The sequence below is a fragment of the Amphiura filiformis genome, chromosome 12, assembly GCF_039555335.1.
Source record: "Amphiura filiformis chromosome 12, Afil_fr2py, whole genome shotgun sequence".
In the NCBI taxonomy this organism is placed as follows: Eukaryota; Metazoa; Echinodermata; class Ophiuroidea; order Amphilepidida; family Amphiuridae; genus Amphiura; species Amphiura filiformis.
The window spans coordinates 39,350,759-39,361,525 of NC_092639.1; the positions used below are offsets into that span (position 1 = coordinate 39,350,759).

Sequence of the window (10,767 nt, forward strand, 5' to 3'; positions counted from 1 at the left end):
GAATATAAACTGATAAAATGGCCTTTTGGTTAGTTGGGGTGGGCTGCGGGACCAAAGAAAGTTTATTTTGGTATTTTCTATTTTCTTTCACTTTTGCCTTTTGCCAACTTGAGTAGATAGCAGGCTTCTAAATTGTTAATAAATGTACGAAAACACCAAAAAAGATATAGCTCTCACATTAACCTGCTATCTACTGAAGATAGCTACCATGTACCACATTCTGTCATATTAACCTGCTATCTATCAGTAGATAGCAGGTTAATGTAAGAGCTATATCTTGTTTGGTATTAGCATACATTTATTAATCATTTAGAAGATTAATGTTAACTACTCAAGATAGGAAAAAGTGAAAGGAAATATATATATAAATCTTTAAAATTCTATAAATGGGTTTTATTTTGGCATTTTCACACCTTTTATTAAACCATTTGGCAAATTTGGTTTCCTCCGATTTCTTAGAGATTAAAACTGTAAACTAAGTATTTTGGTATGAGGGGTAATGTTAATATGTCAGGGTGTGTGGGTAGGGGGATGTTACCTTCAGTAGATAGCAGTTTAATGTGACATTTATATCTTCAGTAGATAGCAGGTTAAAGTGGCAGATATCTTTAGCAGATAGCATGTTCACGCTTCTTTGATGGCCTGTAGAACTGTATTCATTTGTAAGCCATGCACTGATGGCGCTATTTATCTCCTGTTTGCATCTTTAGAAGGGGTAGACACTTGTATAATGACATTAAAACATCATAAAGATGAGTAACATACAGCAAGAAAATCTTCAAACTAGTTTTTATCTTGAAATAAGGGATTCATATTACTGGGCTAACTTATATTTAAAATATATGTAAATAGCGCCCTCAATTTGCACACATACAATTTATAGAACAAAAATTACCACAAAAAGGCAGAAAAGGATGAAGAAAGTCTAAGTTAGGTAGGAATAGTGTATAGTGTGATACAATAGTTGTTGGTATTGTATGAAAGGTATTTTATAAAGATCTAGCATTGAAGATTAAATGATCACATCAAACAACCATGTGACAGCTATCTTCAATAGATAGCAGGTTAATATGGCAGCTATCTTCAGTAGATAGCAGGTTAATATGGCAGCTATCTTCAGTAGATAGCAGGTTAATATGGCAGCTATCTTCAGTAGATAGCAGGTTAATATGGCAGCTATCTTCATTCGATAGCATTTTAGTGTAGGAGCTGTATTCAGTAGATAGCAGGTTAATGTGACAACTATATCTTTAGCAGTTAGCCAAACTTCAGTAGATGGAATGTTCATGTGACAGTTATCTTCCTTCAGTAGATAGCAGGTTAATACTGTGATATCTATCTTCAGTAGATAGCAGGTTAAGTGACAGCTATCTTCAGTAGATGGCAGGTTAATATGACAGCTATCTTCAGTAGATAGAAGGTTAATGTGACAGCTATCTTCCGTAGATAGCAGGTTAATGCGAATGCGCCAGCTGTCTTCAGTAGATAGTAGGTTACTATGACAGCTATCTTTAGTAGATAGCAGGTTAATGTGACAGATATCTTTAGTAGATAGCAGCTTAATGTGGCTACTATCTTCAGTAGATAGCTGGTTAATATGACAGCTATCTTCAGTAGATAGCAGGTTAATGTGACAGCTATCTTCAGTAGATAGCAGGTTAATGTGACAGCTATCTTCAGTAGATAGCAGGTTAATTTGACAACTATCTTCAGTACATAGCAGATTAATATGACAGCTAGCTTCAGTAGGAAACAGGTTACTGTGGCTGCTATCTTCCGTAGGTAGCAGGTTAATGCGCCAGCTGTCTTCAGTAGATAGCAGGTTACTATGACAGCTATCTTCAGTAGATAGCAGGTTAATATGGCTGCTATCTTCAGTAGATAGCAGGTTTATTGTGACAGCTATCTTCAGTAGATAGCAGGTTACTATGACAGCTATCTTCAGTAGATAGCAGGTTAATGTGGCCGCTATCTTCAGTAGATAGCAGGTTTATTGTGACAGCTATCTTCAGTAGATAGCAGGTTAATATGACAGCACGCTTCAGTAGATAGCATGTTAATATGGCAGCTATCTTCAGTAGATAGCAGGTTGATATGACAGCTATCTTCAGTAGATAGCATGTTAATATGGCAGCTATCTTCAGTAGATAGCAGGTTAATGTGACAGCTATCTTCAGTAGATAGAAGGTTAATGTGACAGCTATCTTCAGTAGATAGAAGGTTAATGTGACAGCTATCTTCAGCAGATAGCAGGTTAATATGACAGCTATCTTCAGTAGATATCAGGTTGATATGACAGCTATCTTCAGTAGATAGCAGGTTAATATGACAGCTATTTTCAGTAGATAGCATGTTAATGTGGCAGGTATCTTCAGTAGATAGCAGGTTAATGTGACAGCAATCTTCAGTAGATAACAGGTTAATTTGACAGCTATCTTCAGTAGATAGCAGGATAATGTGGCAGCTATCTTCAGGATATAGCAGGTTAATGTGACAGCAATCTTCAGTAGATAACAGGTTAATTTGACAGCTATCTTCAGTAGATAGCAGGTTAATGTGACAGCAATCTTCAGTAGATAACAGGTTAATTTGACAGCTATCTTCAGTAGATAGCAGGATAATGTGGCAGCTATCTTCAGGATATAGCAGGTTAATGTGACAGCAATCTTCAGTAGATAACAGGTTAATTTGACAGCTATCTTCAGTAGATAGCAGGTTAATGTGACAGCAATCTTCAGTAGATAACAGGTTAATTTGACAGCTATCTTCAGTAGATAGCAGGATAATGTGGCAGCTATCTTCAGGATATAGCAGGTTAATGTGGGAGCTATCTTCAGTATAGTAGACAGCGACTGCTATCTTCAGTAGATAGCAGGTTAATATGACAGCTATCTTCAGTAGATAGCAGGTTAATGTGACAGCTATCTTCAGTAGATAGCAGGTTAATGTGACAGCTATCTTCAGTAGATAGCAGGTTAATTTGACAGCTATCTTCAGTAGATAACAGGTTAATTTGACAACTATCTTCAGTACATAGCAGATTAATATGACAGCTAGCTTCAGTAGGAAGCAGGTTACTGTGGCTGCTATCTTCCGTAGGTAGCAGGTTAAATTATGCGCCAGCTGTCTTCAGTAGATAGCAGGTTACTATGACAGCTATCTTCAGTAGATAGCAGGTTAATGTGGCCGCTATCTTCAGTAGATAGCAGGTTAATGTGACAGCTATCTCCAGTAGATAGCAGGTTAATTTGACAGCTATCTTCAATAGATAGCAGGTTAATGTGACAGCTATCTTCAGTAGATAGCAGGTTGATATGACAGCTATCTGCAGTAGATAACAGGTTAATGTGACAGCTATCTTCAGTAGATAGCAGGTGAATGTGACAGCTATCTTCCGTAGATAGCAGGTTAATACGACAGCTATCTTCAGTAGATAGTAGGTTACTATGACAGCTATCTTTGGTAGATAGCTAGTTAATGTGACAGCTACCTTCAGTAGATAGCAGGTTAATGTGACAGCTATCTTCAGTAGATAGCAGGTTAATACGACAGCTTTCACCAGTAGATAGCAGGTTAATATGACAGCAAGCTTCAGTAGATAGCATGTTAATATGGCAGCTATCTTCAGTAGATAGCAGATTAATATGGCAGCTATCTTCAGTAGATAGCAGGTTAATGTGACAGCTATCTTCAGTAGATAGCAGGTTAATACGACAGCTATCACCAGTAGATAGCAGGTTAATATGACAGCTATCTTCAGTAGATAGCAGGTTAATACGACAGCTATCACCAGTAGATAGCAGGTTAATATGACAGCTATCTTCAGTAGATAGCAGGTTAATATGACAGCAAGCTTCAGTAGATAGCATGTTAATATGGCAGCTATCTTCAGTAGATAGCAGATTAATATGGCAGCTATCTTCAGTAGATAGCAGGTTAATGTGACAGCTATCTTCCGTATATAGCAGGTTAATATGACAGCTATCTTCAGTAGATAGCAGGTTACTATGACAGCTATCTTTGGTAGAGAGCAGGTTAATATGACAGCTATCTTCAGTAGATAGCTAGTTAATGCGACAGCTATCTTCAGTAGATAGCAGGTGACAGTTATCTTCAGTAGATAGCAAGTTAATATGACAGCTATCTTCAGTAGATAGCAGGTTAATATGACAGCTATTTTCAGTAGATAGCTAGTTAATGCGACAGCTATCTTCAGTAGATAGCAGGTTTATTGTGACAGCTATCTTCAGTAGATAGCAGGTTACTATGACAGCTATCTTCGGTAGATAGCAAGTTAATATGACAGCTATCTTCAGTAGATAGCAGGTTAATGTGACAGCTATCTTCAGTAGATAGCAGGTTAATTTGACAGCTATCTTCAGTAGATAGCAGGTTAATTTGACAACTATCTTCAGTACATAGCAGATTAATATGACAGCTAGCTTCAGTAGGAAGCAGGTTACTGTGGCTGCTATCTTCCGTAGGTAGCAGGTTAAATTATGCGCCAGCTGTCTTCAGTAGATAGCAGGTTAATGTGACAGCTATCTTCAGTAGATAGCAGGTTAATTTGACAGCTATCTTCAATAGATAGCAGGTTAATGTGACAGCTATCTTCAGTAGATAGCAGGTTGATATGACAGCTATCTTCAGTAGATAACAGGTTAATGTGACAGCTATCTTCAGTAGATAGCAGGTGAATGTGACAGCTATCTTCCGTAGATAGTAGGTTAATACGACAGCTATCTTCAGTAGATAGTAGGTTACTATGACAGCTATCTTTGGTAGATAGCTAGTTAATGTGACAGCTACCTTCAGTAGATAGCAGGTTAATGTGACAGCTATCTTCAGTAGATAGCAGGTTAATACGACAGCTATCACCGGTAGATAGCAGGTTAATATGACAGCAAGCTTCAGTAGATAGCATGTTAATATGGCAGCTATCTTCAGTAGATAGCAGATTAATATGGCAGCTATCTTCAGTAGATAGCAGGTTAATGTGACAGCTATCTTCCGTAGATAGCAGGTTAATATGACAGCTATCTTCAGTAGATAGCTAGTTAATGTGACAGCTACCTTCAGTAGATAGCAGATTAATATGGCAGCTATCTTCAGTAGATAGCAGGTTAATGTGACAGCTATCTTCAGTAGATAGCAGGTTAATACGACAGCTATCACCAGTAGATAGCAGGTTAATATGACAGCTATCACCAGTAGATAGCATGTTAATATGGCAGCTATCTTCAGTAGATAGCAGATTAATATGGCAGCTATCTTCAGTAGATAGCAGGTTAATGTGACAGCTATCTTCCGTAGATAGCAGGTTAATATGACAGCTATCTTCAGTAGATAGCAGGTTACTATGACAGCTATCTTTGGTAGATAGCAGGTTAATATGACAGCTATCTTCAGTAGATAGCTAGTTAATGCGACAGCTATCTTCAGTAGATAGCAGGTGACAGCTATCTTCAGTAGATAGCAAGTTAATATGACAGCTATCTTCAGTAGATAGCAGGTTAATATGACAGCTATTTTCAGTAGATAGCTAGTTAATGCGACAGCTATCTTCAGTAGATAGCAGGTTTATTGTGACAGCTATCTTCAGCAGATAGCAGGTTACTATGACAGCTATCTTCAGTAGATAGCAAGTTAATATGACAGCTATCTTCAGTAGATAGCGGGTTAATGTGATAGCTATCTTCAGTAGATAGCTAGTTAATGCGACAGGTATCTTCAGTAGATAGCTAGTTAATGTGACTGCTATGTTCCTCTGTAAAGTTTAGGGGACATTTAGGTACGGTAGTGTTACTTTGGTGGGGGTTTGGAGAATGTGGGGGGATCAAACAAATTTTTGGTCCTAAAAGGGGATAAAAAATATTCAGCCATTACGGGGGGTCAACAAAATCAGAGGGTCAAATTCGGGGTAAATGATGAGAAGGCATGCACATTTCCATTTGGCGCTACGCATGAATGTTAAGTATTCAATTGTAGGCCTATATACATGATATATATATAGGCCTACTCTCAAGCTTCAAATCAACAAAATGGGTGCACTTTACAATCTGGGTGTAACACTATGACTCCAATGAGTAAATAGGCCTAGGTAATTTTTAGTTGATGACGTATATTTTTGGTTTCTTTTATAGGACATGCAGGAGGGGGATCAAAGAAATTGTAGACCCTAAAAAGGGGGATAAAAAATCCACCCTTTTTTAGGGGAGATCAAAAAATATTTATGTCCGAGGTTCCAACTTTTCCACCCACCCCCACGTATTTATGAACACTCCCTTATAGATCCACCAATTAAAGTCATATAGGCTAGTACAATTTCTGTCAAAATTTTAATTTTGTTATTCGTTATCAAAAATGCTATGATATAGGCCTAGTAGGCCTAATACCAACCTGGAAAGGTTCCCGTCCATTTTAAACTGAAATAACAAGGTAAAGTGAAAGAAACCCAACTGTTTTTTAGTTGTCTTTGTTTGTTTGTTTGTTTTTTTGCCATTTTAAAAGTTTTAGGCCTATTGATGATTTAAAGTCATCATATGACTTGATGTCCAAATTGCTCTGTTGATCTAACACAGCAAATTTGACTGGATTCCATTTAGGTGTAAGTTGGGACATTTTGTAGGCTCAACGTTGCAAAAAATAAAAATAAAAAATAAAAAATCAGGCTAAAAAAACCCCTCAAAAAACCCAAAAAGGCTAAAATTGTATTGAACAAGCCCCCCCGGCCCCCCCTTTTTTTCATGCATTGAGCCCCCTAAATGAAAGTTAGTGCTGTTCAAGTGAGCTCAAATGGAATAAAAAACCCTTTGAGTGTCGCTTTAATGTGTTTCTAAAATGGAATACTAAATTTCTTCCATCATAATATTCCTTGATTTGCGTAAAATTTCGTCTATATTTTATTGTGCGGCATTCCAAGTTTAGTGAAATCAAATACGATTTATACCAATACAACGATATTTTAAAATTTTGCTTAAAAACAAAATTTTACTTCCCCCATGAAAAAAAACACACTATAGAAACACTAGCAAATTGCTTCATTTCCGGTGGGCATTGGTAGACTGCTGCCCTCAGTCGTCAACCGGCTACGAAGCATACACAGTATGCGAAGTGTAGACGGCTGATTGGAATTAGTCTAGGGCATTGGCAATCAGCTGATCATCCTGATTTGCCGGCGATTTGTAAACATTTGATTTGTAAACATGGGACCATTTCTTTTAGGCGTATTAAACTGGTTTTGCGTGGTACCATGTGTATTTCTCAAAGTGCCACAAATTTACAAACTATTTTCCAATAAGAATACCAAAGGCTTGAGTCTCCGTGGCTACTTGATAAGCTGTTCGAGGTAAGCTTAAACTTAAAAGGGCATTTCGCGATCCAGGCTCAGCTCACCCCCCCCCCACTTTTCTCAAAAAAATTGAGATTTTAATATCACTGGAAAGTAACCTCTAGCTATATGTACAAAAAAATTATTTCAGATTAATTCGTTTAGCAAAGATAATAAGATATCGTGAAATTTGAATTTCGTTCTGGTATAGTAGGTATCCTAGCTAGGTGAATTCAAATTTGCCATCAAACTGCATCATTTCATATATCAAATTAAAGCCCTTGAGTAAACAAAGCCAAAACTGAAAACCATTTTTTTCATAGCACTTTCCGTAGCAAAGTTACATCTTGTCAAAGATTGACTTTCATCAAAAAGTTTCAGCTAGCAAAATTCCCCAAAATGGCATTTCGGGGGTGTTTCTAGATCTTAAGTCTCATTATGATAGCAGCTTTTTTTTAATGGAACTGCTATCCAAATCCTCTAAAATTCCATGTGCGGGTGACTTATCACCATAAAAATCACATATTTGGGTCAAGTGAAGTATAGAAAACATATTTATGTAGGTTTCTTTCTTCGGGCACTTGTTTTAAATTTCTATGTAAAAATGCATTGACATTGATTGTCGGCGAATTTGGCTGACTAGCAAATGTGTTAACTAAGGTTTGCCTGGGTTACCTAGGTATAGTACGGCATGATACGGTACACCCATCGTATGTGTGAGTTACGGCTTTTCACAATGGTTTATATACCGGCTCCATACATTCGATGTATGTAATGATACGGTACATGTACATGTACCAGACTAAGTTCACGCAAACGAAATTACAACATAATTTGTCTATGGAGCAGTGTAATACACATAAATCATGCATTAACTTGAAAACAGAAAATCGGAATCAACTGAAATTTTGGGAATAAGCTTTTTTCGTGCATATCTACTGGAAAATGTCATAAAAGGAGATATGCTAGAATCACGAAATAAATTTGAAGGTTGACACACGAATCCGACTACACCTCACTGGTGGCCATAGCTGGGGGGCCTTTCTTCCATCCATTTTACGCGACACCAGTACCACAGGCGTGCAGCGTTTATCGCTCCTGTGACACGGCACAAGTGCTACACCCTCTGATGCGATAGTGGAAGTGGCGGCCGGGCATCTTGGATCGCAATCCAAATGAACCAAGCTAGAATAGCACGGATGGCCCCCAGCTATGGCCGACTTAATCCTGACCATTACTTAAAGAAAAAAGGAAGGTTTTTTTATCTCAAACTCTAATCGTGACCCGCAGGTCAAATTGCTAGAATTGTACATTAAACACACCTAAACAGACACAATGCAATTTGCAGGCAGCAGCTTAGTCAGCGCCAATATTGCAACATTGAAACAAACAACTATACAAACATCCAATCCAACCCAACCACATCCCCCAAGTAAAAAAAAAAAAAGGAAGGTTTTAATTCAAACTCTAATGGTGACCCGCAGGTCAAATTGCTAGAATTGTACATTAAATACACCTAAACAGACACAATGCAATTTGCAGGCAGCAGCTTAATCGGAGCCATTATTGCAACATAGAAACAAAAAACTATACAAACTTCCAATCCAACCCAACCACATCCCCCAGTAGGCAATGAGGATAAAGTCGTTGCCCAAGGACACAACACGTTAGGCAGGGCGGGCTCGAACTCACAACCTATGTATTATGAGTCGGGCGCCTTATCCACTCGGCCACACGTGCTCCCACGAGCGGGGCTCGAACTCACAACCTATGTATTATGAGTCGGGCGCCTTATTCACTTGGCCACATGTACTTGGCACGTTGGATTCGTCTATAATATTTTGCAGTAAACCTTTGACGAGAGTGAATTTTAAGTGTACATTGTGATGATCGCGTATTTACTGCGTTGAAACGCACTTGTCTTTGTTTGGCTGCTGAGGCAATCTGCTGTTGCTGAGTGGAAATTTATGAATGAACTTTGCGCCATACGCGATGTTTATAGCTCTGACTTTGCAACATCATGATAGTACGCACTTGTCAAAGGTTTACTGCAAGATATTATATGACAATACATGTATGTACATACTATGTACACATTGTAAAAAAAATGTAAGTACATGCACATTTCATTTGCGCTCTCGTCAAAGGTTTACAACAAAATCAAACTCACTCCCAGTCCTTCTACATTCTACATGAATTCTGGGTATAGTCAATTCATCATGATATCCAGCATCCAGTGCAGAACAGACAAAATCACTCCCACGACTGGCACCACCAATGACCAGGGACAAGCGATTTGCGCGGAACTTTTTTCCCGCACAATGGCTATTTTCTTTCCTATGGGCAGTGATTTGCACTGAAAAAAAAGTTACGCGCAATTCCGCGCAATTTGCTATTTTTTTTCCACGCAAATCGCCTGTCCCTGCCAATGACGATGATAAAAACCACAAAACTCATCAATGACATCAATTGGTACAGGACTAGCTGAGTGACACAGCTGCTGGAACAACTGAACCCATGTACATGTACAGCTCAGATTGATCACTTGAAACAAGCTGAGAATCTTTGTTTTGAAGCAGGGAGTTTGTTCCAAATTGGTACCATCGACCATATGCAGTGCCTATGTATATTTAGAACTGGCACACAATTTTGTACGTGAATGTGAAATGCACATTTATATACAAGTCACACGTTTGAACAAATTTCTTTAAAATTCAAGTAAACTTGGTACCGTACTTTTGTACTCGGATTTGCACCCACTTGTTGTTTGATTGTGCTTACCCTTACCATTAGCTGTTTGAAAGCCTTCACTGAACAGGTAATTTAGCCTTATTAACCTTTATAACAAAGTATACATAATATTCATATTTAAGGTTAACTATACTTACATTATCCATGATGCAACATTATATTATTGCACACATAGATAAATATAACATGCATTACATATGATATTGTCCACATAACATGCATCCCAAATGTAAAAAGTGAAAAACAAGGCCTATTAATAAAGCTGGAAACATATTAAGTATTATATTAAGATTCCGTCTGCATTCATCTACACCAGTTCAAAATGGCAGTTAGAATAGTCCCATCATGCACCTATTTAACCCTTGGGTCAACCACTGAGGAAGTGAAGGCTAGTAAGGATAACAGGCTAACAGCTGTAAGCCAAGTTCAAAAATTGAACCGCTATAGCTAAACTAGCTGTTCAAAAATGTGAAGGCTATAATTATAGCTGTTCAAAAATGTGAAGGCTAAATTATAGCAGTTCCAAACATGTAGCAGCTAAGCTACTGGCTGTTCTGCTGAGTAACAGCCTAGTGAAGGCTTAATTAGCTGTTCATTTTGGTAAGGGTGGAGAATAAGGGTATTGTTTTAGCTGACATTGTGCTTCTATCATCTTATATAACATGATGATTTATGATATAATTAGT

The 10,767-nt window shown here is 37.9% G+C and overlaps 1 protein-coding gene across 1 annotated transcript in view; it reads right to left on the reverse strand.

Annotated features, from left to right (window-relative positions):
• The window catches only part of LOC140166173 (hippocalcin-like protein 1), a 290,306-nt gene that overhangs the window by 263,443 nt on the left and 16,096 nt on the right, over positions 1–10,767 (reverse strand). The window lies entirely within an intron of this gene.